The sequence below is a fragment of the Schistocerca americana genome, unplaced genomic scaffold, assembly GCF_021461395.2.
Source record: "Schistocerca americana isolate TAMUIC-IGC-003095 unplaced genomic scaffold, iqSchAmer2.1 HiC_scaffold_147, whole genome shotgun sequence".
In the NCBI taxonomy this organism is placed as follows: domain Eukaryota; kingdom Metazoa; phylum Arthropoda; class Insecta; order Orthoptera; family Acrididae; genus Schistocerca; species Schistocerca americana.
The window spans coordinates 344,962-358,062 of NW_025725554.1; the positions used below are offsets into that span (position 1 = coordinate 344,962).

A 13,101-nucleotide genomic window follows, 5' to 3' on the forward strand; every position below is an offset into this window, starting at 1 on the left:
TATTTGAAAAACACATGTAAAAAATATAATTCAGACTGCCGCCTCCCACCCTACGCTGTACCGCTTTGGAAAATGCTTTATCTGCGACATTCGCCTCAATCACATCTGAGAGTAATTCTAAATAAAACACCTGTTGCTAATTGTTCGTCGTTCCAGACACTGCTTGCTATACGGCCACGACGCGCAACTGATTTCGAAAATTCGTTTGCCTCCTGTGAGGATCGAACTCACGACCCCTGGTTTACTAGACCAGTGCTCTGCCACTGAGCTAAAGAGGCGCGGCCTAGCGGTAGTTTTGCGTACTTCGTGCTTACGCTCGTCTGGATCATCAGGCTTAAGCTGACAACACTTCATATTACCGACTAATATTTGCAGCTATGGCGCACCATTACTGCTTGGCTACACATCTCACACGTAACCGATGTGCTCTCCAACCAACACCACTTACATTTCAGAACATGTCTTTGACACATGTCTACGAAATCACCTTCACCTTCAGATACACTTCCTTGCGACTGATGGAGACGTAGGCAAAGTTTTAAGTTGCTATTTCCATTACGTCACATTGATCAGAGAAACGGTAATTTACATCTGCAGCGGAACAAAATTACGTTCCGCCCAGCGTGGGGCTCGAACCCACGACCCTGAGATTAAGAGTCTCATGCTCTACCGACTGAGCTAGCCGGGCTGCGTCGGTGACTACGTGTCGGGTCGCACGACACACAGTTCTCGTTTCGGTGGGGTGGTCCCATACAGAATCTCTCCATGCTGCCTAATGTTTTCCTAGCGTCACACACGTCACGTACTTCAGTTTTATTTCATAATCATTTCTGAGAGGTACAGGAATTGCATGAAAACCTGCAGCGCTAGTGGTGTCAAAATTAACACACATATTTGATTTGACTCAGAAGCCGAACGGGTTACTTTCCGACGCTGTCTTAGATGCGCAAATGCCAGCCAAAACTCGCGGTGACGGCACTCAGCCGACCATTTCGCTAGATAACACCGTTCTGGCTGTGTGTGTATCAAGCTCAAGTGCATCTCCAAGCAGGAAATGGACAACAGCAACATTCAGACGATTTCGTACTGCTCAATAGCTACACTAAAACGGTGTGTTTCTTTTGCAGAATTGGAAAAACACGACCGTGACAGGATTCGAACCTGCAATCTTCGGATCCGAAGTCCGACGCCTTATCCATTAGGCCACACGGTCACTGGCCGCCAAGTATTCCTTACATTCGTGTCATCTCGAAACGCTCATACCGCTGAGGAATTGTGTTTTCGTTCTACACAGCCGCTGCCTCTTGCTGCTTCCCACCCATTCGTTACATGCAAGCCTTTACGAGACCGACCAAGTAGAGATTGGGAATCAAGACCACACACTTTGTGCATTCGAAATCGAAGGCAGGGCGTCCCTCGCCGCATTTGCTACGATGGCGATTTGCTACTTCTGCAGAAGCGGCGGCGTCGACGACGACGACGACGACGACGACGCTCGCGAGAGGCTCTGTGATATTTGAAAAACACATGTAAAAAATATAATTCAGACTGCCGCCTCCCACCCTACGCTGTACCGCTTTGGAAAATGCTTTATCTGCGACATTCGCCTCAATCACATCTGAGAGTAATTCTAAATAAAACACCTGTTGCTAATTGTTCGTCGTTCCAGACACTGCTTGCTATACGGCCACGACGCGCAACTGATTTCGAAAATTCGTTTGCCTCCTGTGAGGATCGAACTCACGACCCCTGGTTTACTAGACCAGTGCTCTGCCACTGAGCTAAAGAGGCGCGGCCTAGCGGTAGTTTTGCGTACTTCGTGCTTACGCTCGTCTGGATCATCAGGCTTAAGCTGACAACACTTCATATTACCGACTAATATTTGCAGCTATGGCGCACCATTACTGCTTGGCTACACATCTCACACGTAACCGATGTGCTCTCCAACCAACACCACTTACATTTCAGAACATGTCTTTGACACATGTCTACGAAATCACCTTCACCTTCAGATACACTTCCTTGCGACTGATGGAGACGTAGGCAAAGTTTTAAGTTGCTATTTCCATTACGTCACATTGATCAGAGAAACGGTAATTTACATCTGCAGCGGAACAAAATTACGTTCCGCCCAGCGTGGGGCTCGAACCCACGACCCTGAGATTAAGAGTCTCATGCTCTACCGACTGAGCTAGCCGGGCTGCGTCGGTGACTACGTGTCGGGTCGCACGACACACAGTTCTCGTTTCGGTGGGGTGGTCCCATACAGAATCTCTCCATGCTGCCTAATGTTTTCCTAGCGTCACACACGTCACGTACTTCAGTTTTATTTCATAATCATTTCTGAGAGGTACAGGAATTGCATGAAAACCTGCAGCGCTAGTGGTGTCAAAATTAACACACATATTTGATTTGACTCAGAAGCCGAACGGGTTACTTTCCGACGCTGTCTTAGATGCGCAAATGCCAGCCAAAACTCGCGGTGACGGCACTCAGCCGACCATTTCGCTAGATAACACCGTTCTGGCTGTGTGTGTATCAAGCTCAAGTGCATCTCCAAGCAGGAAATGGACAACAGCAACATTCAGACGATTTCGTACTGCTCAATAGCTACACTAAAACGGTGTGTTTCTTTTGCAGAATTGGAAAAACACGACCGTGACAGGATTCGAACCTGCAATCTTCGGATCCGAAGTCCGACGCCTTATCCATTAGGCCACACGGTCACTGGCCGCCAAGTATTCCTTACATTCGTGTCATCTCGAAACGCTCATACCGCTGAGGAATTGTGTTTTCGTTCTACACAGCCGCTGCCTCTTGCTGCTTCCCACCCATTCGTTACATGCAAGCCTTTACGAGACCGACCAAGTAGAGATTGGGAATCAAGACCACACACTTTGTGCATTCGAAATCGAAGGCAGGGCGTCCCTCGCCGCATTTGCTACGATGGCGATTTGCTACTTCTGCAGAAGCGGCGGCGTCGACGACGACGACGACGACGACGACGCTCGCGAGAGGCTCTGTGATATTTGAAAAACACATGTAAAAAATATAATTCAGACTGCCGCCTCCCACCCTACGCTGTACCGCTTTGGAAAATGCTTTATCTGCGACATTCGCCTCAATCACATCTGAGAGTAATTCTAAATAAAACACCTGTTGCTAATTGTTCGTCGTTCCAGACACTGCTTGCTATACGGCCACGACGCGCAACTGATTTCGAAAATTCGTTTGCCTCCTGTGAGGATCGAACTCACGACCCCTGGTTTACTAGACCAGTGCTCTGCCACTGAGCTAAAGAGGCGCGGCCTAGCGGTAGTTTTGCGTACTTCGTGCTTACGCTCGTCTGGATCATCAGGCTTAAGCTGACAACACTTCATATTACCGACTAATATTTGCAGCTATGGCGCACCATTACTGCTTGGCTACACATCTCACACGTAACCGATGTGCTCTCCAACCAACACCACTTACATTTCAGAACATGTCTTTGACACATGTCTACGAAATCACCTTCACCTTCAGATACACTTCCTTGCGACTGATGGAGACGTAGGCAAAGTTTTAAGTTGCTATTTCCATTACGTCACATTGATCAGAGAAACGGTAATTTACATCTGCAGCGGAACAAAATTACGTTCCGCCCAGCGTGGGGCTCGAACCCACGACCCTGAGATTAAGAGTCTCATGCTCTACCGACTGAGCTAGCCGGGCTGCGTCGGTGACTACGTGTCGGGTCGCACGACACACAGTTCTCGTTTCGGTGGGGTGGTCCCATACAGAATCTCTCCATGCTGCCTAATGTTTTCCTAGCGTCACACACGTCACGTACTTCAGTTTTATTTCATAATCATTTCTGAGAGGTACAGGAATTGCATGAAAACCTGCAGCGCTAGTGGTGTCAAAATTAACACACATATTTGATTTGACTCAGAAGCCGAACGGGTTACTTTCCGACGCTGTCTTAGATGCGCAAATGCCAGCCAAAACTCGCGGTGACGGCACTCAGCCGACCATTTCGCTAGATAACACCGTTCTGGCTGTGTGTGTATCAAGCTCAAGTGCATCTCCAAGCAGGAAATGGACAACAGCAACATTCAGACGATTTCGTACTGCTCAATAGCTACACTAAAACGGTGTGTTTCTTTTGCAGAATTGGAAAAACACGACCGTGACAGGATTCGAACCTGCAATCTTCGGATCCGAAGTCCGACGCCTTATCCATTAGGCCACACGGTCACTGGCCGCCAAGTATTCCTTACATTCGTGTCATCTCGAAACGCTCATACCGCTGAGGAATTGTGTTTTCGTTCTACACAGCCGCTGCCTCTTGCTGCTTCCCACCCATTCGTTACATGCAAGCCTTTACGAGACCGACCAAGTAGAGATTGGGAATCAAGACCACACACTTTGTGCATTCGAAATCGAAGGCAGGGCGTCCCTCGCCGCATTTGCTACGATGGCGATTTGCTACTTCTGCAGAAGCGGCGGCGTCGACGACGACGACGACGACGCTCGCGAGAGGCTCTGTGATATTTGAAAAACACATGTAAAAAATATAATTCAGACTGCCGCCTCCCACCCTACGCTGTACCGCTTTGGAAAATGCTTTATCTGCGACATTCGCCTCAATCACATCTGAGAGTAATTCTAAATAAAACACCTGTTGCTAATTGTTCGTCGTTCCAGACACTGCTTGCTATACGGCCACGACGCGCAACTGATTTCGAAAATTCGTTTGCCTCCTGTGAGGATCGAACTCACGACCCCTGGTTTACTAGACCAGTGCTCTGCCACTGAGCTAAAGAGGCGCGGCCTAGCGGTAGTTTTGCGTACTTCGTGCTTACGCTCGTCTGGATCATCAGGCTTAAGCTGACAACACTTCATATTACCGACTAATATTTGCAGCTATGGCGCACCATTACTGCTTGGCTACACATCTCACACGTAACCGATGTGCTCTCCAACCAACACCACTTACATTTCAGAACATGTCTTTGACACATGTCTACGAAATCACCTTCACCTTCAGATACACTTCCTTGCGACTGATGGAGACGTAGGCAAAGTTTTAAGTTGCTATTTCCATTACGTCACATTGATCAGAGAAACGGTAATTTACATCTGCAGCGGAACAAAATTACGTTCCGCCCAGCGTGGGGCTCGAACCCACGACCCTGAGATTAAGAGTCTCATGCTCTACCGACTGAGCTAGCCGGGCTGCGTCGGTGACTACGTGTCGGGTCGCACGACACACAGTTCTCGTTTCGGTGGGGTGGTCCCATACAGAATCTCTCCATGCTGCCTAATGTTTTCCTAGCGTCACACACGTCACGTACTTCAGTTTTATTTCATAATCATTTCTGAGAGGTACAGGAATTGCATGAAAACCTGCAGCGCTAGTGGTGTCAAAATTAACACACATATTTGATTTGACTCAGAAGCCGAACGGGTTACTTTCCGACGCTGTCTTAGATGCGCAAATGCCAGCCAAAACTCGCGGTGACGGCACTCAGCCGACCATTTCGCTAGATAACACCGTTCTGGCTGTGTGTGTATCAAGCTCAAGTGCATCTCCAAGCAGGAAATGGACAACAGCAACATTCAGACGATTTCGTACTGCTCAATAGCTACACTAAAACGGTGTGTTTCTTTTGCAGAATTGGAAAAACACGACCGTGACAGGATTCGAACCTGCAATCTTCGGATCCGAAGTCCGACGCCTTATCCATTAGGCCACACGGTCACTGGCCGCCAAGTATTCCTTACATTCGTGTCATCTCGAAACGCTCATACCGCTGAGGAATTGTGTTTTCGTTCTACACAGCCGCTGCCTCTTGCTGCTTCCCACCCATTCGTTACATGCAAGCCTTTACGAGACCGACCAAGTAGAGATTGGGAATCAAGACCACACACTTTGTGCATTCGAAATCGAAGGCAGGGCGTCCCTCGCCGCATTTGCTACGATGGCGATTTGCTACTTCTGCAGAAGCGGCGGCGTCGACGACGACGACGACGACGACGACGCTCGCGAGAGGCTCTGTGATATTTGAAAAACACATGTAAAAAATATAATTCAGACTGCCGCCTCCCACCCTACGCTGTACCGCTTTGGAAAATGCTTTATCTGCGACATTCGCCTCAATCACATCTGAGAGTAATTCTAAATAAAACACCTGTTGCTAATTGTTCGTCGTTCCAGACACTGCTTGCTATACGGCCACGACGCGCAACTGATTTCGAAAATTCGTTTGCCTCCTGTGAGGATCGAACTCACGACCCCTGGTTTACTAGACCAGTGCTCTGCCACTGAGCTAAAGAGGCGCGGCCTAGCGGTAGTTTTGCGTACTTCGTGCTTACGCTCGTCTGGATCATCAGGCTTAAGCTGACAACACTTCATATTACCGACTAATATTTGCAGCTATGGCGCACCATTACTGCTTGGCTACACATCTCACACGTAACCGATGTGCTCTCCAACCAACACCACTTACATTTCAGAACATGTCTTTGACACATGTCTACGAAATCACCTTCACCTTCAGATACACTTCCTTGCGACTGATGGAGACGTAGGCAAAGTTTTAAGTTGCTATTTCCATTACGTCACATTGATCAGAGAAACGGTAATTTACATCTGCAGCGGAACAAAATTACGTTCCGCCCAGCGTGGGGCTCGAACCCACGACCCTGAGATTAAGAGTCTCATGCTCTACCGACTGAGCTAGCCGGGCTGCGTCGGTGACTACGTGTCGGGTCGCACGACACACAGTTCTCGTTTCGGTGGGGTGGTCCCATACAGAATCTCTCCATGCTGCCTAATGTTTTCCTAGCGTCACACACGTCACGTACTTCAGTTTTATTTCATAATCATTTCTGAGAGGTACAGGAATTGCATGAAAACCTGCAGCGCTAGTGGTGTCAAAATTAACACACATATTTGATTTGACTCAGAAGCCGAACGGGTTACTTTCCGACGCTGTCTTAGATGCGCAAATGCCAGCCAAAACTCGCGGTGACGGCACTCAGCCGACCATTTCGCTAGATAACACCGTTCTGGCTGTGTGTGTATCAAGCTCAAGTGCATCTCCAAGCAGGAAATGGACAACAGCAACATTCAGACGATTTCGTACTGCTCAATAGCTACACTAAAACGGTGTGTTTCTTTTGCAGAATTGGAAAAACACGACCGTGACAGGATTCGAACCTGCAATCTTCGGATCCGAAGTCCGACGCCTTATCCATTAGGCCACACGGTCACTGGCCGCCAAGTATTCCTTACATTCGTGTCATCTCGAAACGCTCATACCGCTGAGGAATTGTGTTTTCGTTCTACACAGCCGCTGCCTCTTGCTGCTTCCCACCCATTCGTTACATGCAAGCCTTTACGAGACCGACCAAGTAGAGATTGGGAATCAAGACCACACACTTTGTGCATTCGAAATCGAAGGCAGGGCGTCCCTCGCCGCATTTGCTACGATGGCGATTTGCTACTTCTGCAGAAGCGGCGGCGTCGACGACGACGACGACGACGCTCGCGAGAGGCTCTGTGATATTTGAAAAACACATGTAAAAAATATAATTCAGACTGCCGCCTCCCACCCTACGCTGTACCGCTTTGGAAAATGCTTTATCTGCGACATTCGCCTCAATCACATCTGAGAGTAATTCTAAATAAAACACCTGTTGCTAATTGTTCGTCGTTCCAGACACTGCTTGCTATACGGCCACGACGCGCAAGTGATTTCGAAAATTCGTTTGCCTCCTGTGAGGATCGAACTCACGACCCCTGGTTTACTAGACCAGTGCTCTGCCACTGAGCTAAAGAGGCGCGGCCTAGCGGTAGTTTTGCGTACTTCGTGCTTACGCTCGTCTGGATCATCAGGCTTAAGCTGACAACACTTCATATTACCGACTAATATTTGCAGCTATGGCGCACCATTACTGCTTGGCTACACATCTCACACGTAACCGATGTGCTCTCCAACCAACACCACTTACATTTCAGAACATGTCTTTGACACATGTCTACGAAATCACCTTCACCTTCAGATACACTTCCTTGCGACTGATGGAGACGTAGGCAAAGTTTTAAGTTGCTATTTCCATTACGTCACATTGATCAGAGAAACGGTAATTTACATCTGCAGCGGAACAAAATTACGTTCCGCCCAGCGTGGGGCTCGAACCCACGACCCTGAGATTAAGAGTCTCATGCTCTACCGACTGAGCTAGCCGGGCTGCGTCGGTGACTACGTGTCGGGTCGCACGACACACAGTTCTCGTTTCGGTGGGGTGGTCCCATACAGAATCTCTCCATGCTGCCTAATGTTTTCCTAGCGTCACACACGTCACGTACTTCAGTTTTATTTCATAATCATTTCTGAGAGGTACAGGAATTGCATGAAAACCTGCAGCGCTAGTGGTGTCAAAATTAACACACATATTTGATTTGACTCAGAAGCCGAACGGGTTACTTTCCGACGCTGTCTTAGATGCGCAAATGCCAGCCAAAACTCGCGGTGACGGCACTCAGCCGACCATTTCGCTAGATAACACCGTTCTGGCTGTGTGTGTATCAAGCTCAAGTGCATCTCCAAGCAGGAAATGGACAACAGCAACATTCAGACGATTTCGTACTGCTCAATAGCTACACTAAAACGGTGTGTTTCTTTTGCAGAATTGGAAAAACACGACCGTGACAGGATTCGAACCTGCAATCTTCGGATCCGAAGTCCGACGCCTTATCCATTAGGCCACACGGTCACTGGCCGCCAAGTATTCCTTACATTCGTGTCATCTCGAAACGCTCATACCGCTGAGGAATTGTGTTTTCGTTCTACACAGCCGCTGCCTCTTGCTGCTTCCCACCCATTCGTTACATGCAAGCCTTTACGAGACCGACCAAGTAGAGATTGGGAATCAAGACCACACACTTTGTGCATTCGAAATCGAAGGCAGGGCGTCCCTCGCCGCATTTGCTACGATGGCGATTTGCTACTTCTGCAGAAGCGGCGGCGTCGACGACGACGACGACGACGCTCGCGAGAGGCTCTGTGATATTTGAAAAACACATGTAAAAAATATAATTCAGACTGCCGCCTCCCACCCTACGCTGTACCGCTTTTTTTTTTTTACTTTATTGTTATTTTAAAACCTGTACAATTCAGGTAGGCTGGCAGCGGCACACTACGCCGCTCTTCAGCCATAGCGTTTTACAAGAGTATAAAACATGGTGAATAACAATGAACAAAGTGACGGGCAAAAGAGAGAGGTCATAAAAAAAAAAAAAAAAAAAAAAAAAAAAAAAAAAAAAAAAAAAAAAAAAAAACACGGAGTCGTTCACATGTGACGATAACAACACGGAAAACACGGCGGCACGGCGCACAAAACACTGGTGAGTCCGACGGCACAAGTGAACGTAGGAGTGGGATGGCGGACACCAAAAACACTATATGACGTCACACACACGAAGCACAAAAGGCGACGATCTCCGGCGCGCGAATGTTCACTATACGTGTGCGAGTCCGGGGACCTGCCAAGAGAGGAGGAGGAGGAAGGGGAGTGGGAGAGCGAGAGGGGAGAGCAGAGATGCCACGGGCAAGGGAGATAGGGGGGAGGGAGGAAGGGGGAGAGGAAGCCCGGGGGAAGAGGGGGAAGGGAGGGGACAGGGAGATGGAAAAAGAAGGGAAGAGAAGAGAAGGGAGGGAGGGTGCCGAAAGGAAAGGACACGGGAAGTGGGGGGTGGGGCAGGGTCAAAGTTGATAGGAGGGGTAGATGGAGGGGACGAGGACATCATCAGGGAGAGGGAGCTGGCGGAAGCCACCTTGGGAGAGGGTATGGAGGGTGGAGAGATGGAGACCGGGTGGGACGTGCGAATACAGGCGCGGCAGCGGGCGGGGGTGGGAGAGGAGCGAGGAAACGAGCGGGTGAGGAGGATCAAGTTTACGTGAGGTGTACAGGATACGTATCCTTTCAAGGAAAAGGAGGAGGTGGGGGAAGGGGATGAGATCATACAGGATCCGTGTGGGGGAGGGGAGACGGATGCGATAGGCAAGGCGGAGAGCATGGCGTTCAAGGATTTGGAGGGATTTATAGAAGGTAGGGGGGGCGGAGATCCAGGCTGGATGGGCGTAACAAAGGATAGGGCGGATGATGGATTTATAGGTGTGGAGGATTGTGGAGGGGTCCAGACCCCACGTGCGGCCGGAAAGGAGCTTGAGGAGACGGAGTCGGGAACGTGCCTTGGCTTGGATTGTCTGGAGATGGGGAGTCCAGGAGAGGCGACGGTCGAGGGTGACGCCAAGGTACTTAAGGGTGGGAGTGAGGGCGATAGGACGGCCATAGACGGTGAGATAGAAATCAAGGAGGCGGAAGGAAGGGGTGGTTTTGCCTACAATGATCGCCTGGGTTTTGGAGGGATTGACCTTGAGCAACCACTGGTTGCACCAAGCGGTGAACCGGTCAAGATGGGATTGGAGAAGGCGTTGGGAGCGTTGCAGGGTGGGGGCAAGGGCGAGGAAGGCGGTGTCATCGGCAAACTGGAGAAGGTGGACGGGGGGCGACGGCGGCGGCATGTCCGCCGTGTACAAAAGGTACAGAAGGGGGGAGAGGACGGAGCCTTGGGGCACACCGGCGGAGGGGAAAAAGGTGTAGGAATCGGTGTTATGGATGGTGACATAGGAAGGACGGCGGGAGAGAAAGGAACCGATCAGACGGACGTAGTTAATGGGAAGGGCAAAGGTTTGGAGCTTGAAGAGGAGACCGGAATGCCAGACGCGGTCATAAGCGCGTTCGAGGTCAAGTGAGAGGAAGATGGCGGAGCGACGGGAATTAAGCTGTTCGGAAAGGAGATGAGTGAGGTGAAGGAGAAGATCGTCGGAAGAGAAGGATGGCCGAAAGCCACACTGGGTGACGGGAAGGAGGCGGTGCTGGCGGAGATGCTGGTGGATGCGGCGGGTGAGGATAGATTCTAGGACCTTGCTGAAGACCGAGGTAAGGCTGATGGGACGGTAGGAGGAGACGGCGGACGGCGGTTTGCCAGGTTTAAGGAACATGAGGATACGGGAGGTTTTCCACAGGTCGGGGTAGTAACCGGTGGACAGGACTACATTGTAGAGCCTGGCCAGGGTGGAGAGGAAAGAGACAGGAGCTTCACGAAGGTGACGGTAGGTGGCACGATCGTGACCAGGAGCGGTGTTGCGTTTTGTGCGGAGTGTAGCAATGAGATCCTGTGTAGTGATAGGGGCATTGAGTTCCGTGTGTGTAATGTTGTCCAAGTACTGGAAGCCAGGAGCGAGGGGAGGGGAAGAGGTGTCAGTTCGATCGCGGATATCTGGGAAGAGGGAGTAATCGAACTGGGGATCATCGGGGACGGAAAATACATCGGAGAGGTAGGAGGCAAAGTGATTGGCCTTACTAAGGGAGTCAGGGAAAGGGTGATCATCATGGAGAAGAGGATAATAGGGGGAGGGTTTAGTTCCGGTAAGGCGACGGAAGGCCGACCAGAACTTGGACGAGTTGATTGGTAGGGTTGCATTTAAACGGGTGCATGTCTGTCGCCAGTCCCGGCGTTTCTTAGCCGCGAGCAAATTACGAACGTGTCGCTGGAGTTGCCGGTGGCGTCGTAGTGTGTCCGGGTCACGCGTGCGGAGGAAGGCACGGTAGAGACGACGGGATTCACGGAGGAGGAGAACGGCCTGTGGGGGTAAGGTAGGACGGTGGGGGTGGATGGCGACAGTAGGAACGTGGGCCTCCACGGCCTCAGACAAGGTCCGCTGGAGAAAGGAGGCGGCATGGGTGACATCGTCAGGGTGGTGGTAGGTGAGAGGGTGGCTATCGACCTGGGTGGAAAGGGTATCCCGGTAGGCATTCCAGTCGGCTCGGGAATAGTCATGGACATACTTAGGGGGAGGGTCAGTACGAGGGTCGGGGCGAGGGCGACGACCGTCTGAAACGGTGAGGAGGACAGGGAGATGGTCGCTACCAATAGGCTCCAGGACATCCACCGTGATGCGGCCAAGGAGGTTGGGGGAGGAGAGGATAACATCAGGAGTGGAGTTGGATTCAGGACGGGTATGCCGGGGGATGGGGACGAGGTCACCTTGAAGGGTGGAGAGGAACCGATGCCATCGCCGTAACTGGGCAGCGGAACGACTATGGATGTTGAGGTCGGCGGCGATCACGTAGGAGGAAAAGGTACGATCGACGTGGGAGAGGAAGTCGAAGGGAATAGGAGCGTTGGGGCGGACATAGATGGTGGCGCAGGTAACGGTAAGGCCGGGGAAGAAGAGACTAAGGATCAGGTGTTCGGTGGGGTCGGGAAGGAGAGGTTGGAGCCGAACGGGGATCTGGCGGTGGTGACCAATGGCAACTCCGCCACGCGCAATCGGGAGGGGATTATCGGAGCGGTGGAGGAGGTAGGGCGAAGTGTGGACTGTGTGGTGGGGTTGCAGGAAGGTTTCATTGAGGAGGAAGGCATCCACGCGGTGGGTGGCAAGGGTGTGCAGGAACAGGTTTTTGTTGGCGGGAAGGGAGCGTATGTTGTTGAAAAGGATACGTTGCTGTCGCGCCATGACTGGGATTTAAACGAGGGTGTCAAGACGGGAGAAGGTGAAATGGGCCTGGTTGTTGGAGTAGGTGGCGTACATCTTGAGTTGGAAGATGGAACGGGCAGCAAGGGAGATCTGCTGGAGGGTGTGAGGGCGCTGAAAGAGATGAACATTCTGGAGGACGATGGTGAGGAACCTGATGATGTCCTCAGCGGTGGGTGGGGGACGAAGGGAATTGCCAGGAGGGGTGGGGGCGTCCAGAGGACGGACAGGTACGGTGAGTTCAGGAGTGGTTGGAGGGGGTCGGGCTTTACACTTTTGGGAGTAGGTGGGATGAGGGAGATTGCAGGTATTACAGGAGGGAGGGGATTGGAGGTTAGGGCACTGCCGGAGGAAGTGCGCCTGCCGACAATGCGGGCAGGTGGGGGCCTCGCGGCACTCAGCTGTGGGGTGTGCATTATAGCGCAGACACCTCTGGCAGCGCAGGGATTGAGGAGGGGAACGGGAAGGGTCGACCTTGTACCGCTGGTGGAAGAGGAGGGCACCCTCC

General features: G+C 51.1%; 18 non-coding genes across 18 annotated transcripts; all 18 read right to left on the reverse strand.

Moving 5' to 3' along the window:
- Nucleotides 1-206: 206 nt before the first annotated feature.
- Trnat-agu lies at nt 207-278 on the reverse strand. The gene has a single exon. It is a non-coding gene; the product is annotated as a tRNA-Thr (tRNA).
- A 337-nt stretch (nt 279-615) lies between these two features.
- On the reverse strand, nt 616-688 carry Trnak-cuu. The gene has a single exon. It is a non-coding gene; the product is annotated as a tRNA-Lys (tRNA).
- A 452-nt stretch (nt 689-1,140) lies between these two features.
- Trnar-ucg lies at nt 1,141-1,213 on the reverse strand. Its single transcript has one exon. It is a non-coding gene; the product is annotated as a tRNA-Arg (tRNA).
- Nucleotides 1,214-1,719: 506 nt separating this feature from the next.
- Nucleotides 1,720-1,791, reverse strand: Trnat-agu. The gene has a single exon. It is a non-coding gene; the product is annotated as a tRNA-Thr (tRNA).
- A 337-nt stretch (nt 1,792-2,128) lies between these two features.
- Nucleotides 2,129-2,201, reverse strand: Trnak-cuu. The gene has a single exon. It is a non-coding gene; the product is annotated as a tRNA-Lys (tRNA).
- A 452-nt stretch (nt 2,202-2,653) lies between these two features.
- On the reverse strand, nt 2,654-2,726 carry Trnar-ucg. The gene has a single exon. It is a non-coding gene; the product is annotated as a tRNA-Arg (tRNA).
- A 506-nt stretch (nt 2,727-3,232) lies between these two features.
- On the reverse strand, nt 3,233-3,304 carry Trnat-agu. The gene has a single exon. It is a non-coding gene; the product is annotated as a tRNA-Thr (tRNA).
- A 337-nt stretch (nt 3,305-3,641) lies between these two features.
- Nucleotides 3,642-3,714, reverse strand: Trnak-cuu. The gene has a single exon. It is a non-coding gene; the product is annotated as a tRNA-Lys (tRNA).
- Nucleotides 3,715-4,166: 452 nt separating this feature from the next.
- On the reverse strand, nt 4,167-4,239 carry Trnar-ucg. The gene has a single exon. It is a non-coding gene; the product is annotated as a tRNA-Arg (tRNA).
- Nucleotides 4,240-4,739: 500 nt separating this feature from the next.
- Trnat-agu lies at nt 4,740-4,811 on the reverse strand. Its single transcript has one exon. It is a non-coding gene; the product is annotated as a tRNA-Thr (tRNA).
- Nucleotides 4,812-5,148: 337 nt separating this feature from the next.
- Nucleotides 5,149-5,221, reverse strand: Trnak-cuu. Its single transcript has one exon. It is a non-coding gene; the product is annotated as a tRNA-Lys (tRNA).
- A 452-nt stretch (nt 5,222-5,673) lies between these two features.
- On the reverse strand, nt 5,674-5,746 carry Trnar-ucg. The gene has a single exon. It is a non-coding gene; the product is annotated as a tRNA-Arg (tRNA).
- Nucleotides 5,747-6,252: 506 nt separating this feature from the next.
- On the reverse strand, nt 6,253-6,324 carry Trnat-agu. Its single transcript has one exon. It is a non-coding gene; the product is annotated as a tRNA-Thr (tRNA).
- Nucleotides 6,325-6,661: 337 nt separating this feature from the next.
- Nucleotides 6,662-6,734, reverse strand: Trnak-cuu. Its single transcript has one exon. It is a non-coding gene; the product is annotated as a tRNA-Lys (tRNA).
- Nucleotides 6,735-7,186: 452 nt separating this feature from the next.
- Nucleotides 7,187-7,259, reverse strand: Trnar-ucg. The gene has a single exon. It is a non-coding gene; the product is annotated as a tRNA-Arg (tRNA).
- A 500-nt stretch (nt 7,260-7,759) lies between these two features.
- On the reverse strand, nt 7,760-7,831 carry Trnat-agu. The gene has a single exon. It is a non-coding gene; the product is annotated as a tRNA-Thr (tRNA).
- Nucleotides 7,832-8,168: 337 nt separating this feature from the next.
- Trnak-cuu lies at nt 8,169-8,241 on the reverse strand. The gene has a single exon. It is a non-coding gene; the product is annotated as a tRNA-Lys (tRNA).
- A 452-nt stretch (nt 8,242-8,693) lies between these two features.
- On the reverse strand, nt 8,694-8,766 carry Trnar-ucg. The gene has a single exon. It is a non-coding gene; the product is annotated as a tRNA-Arg (tRNA).
- Nucleotides 8,767-13,101: the final 4,335 nt, after the last annotated feature.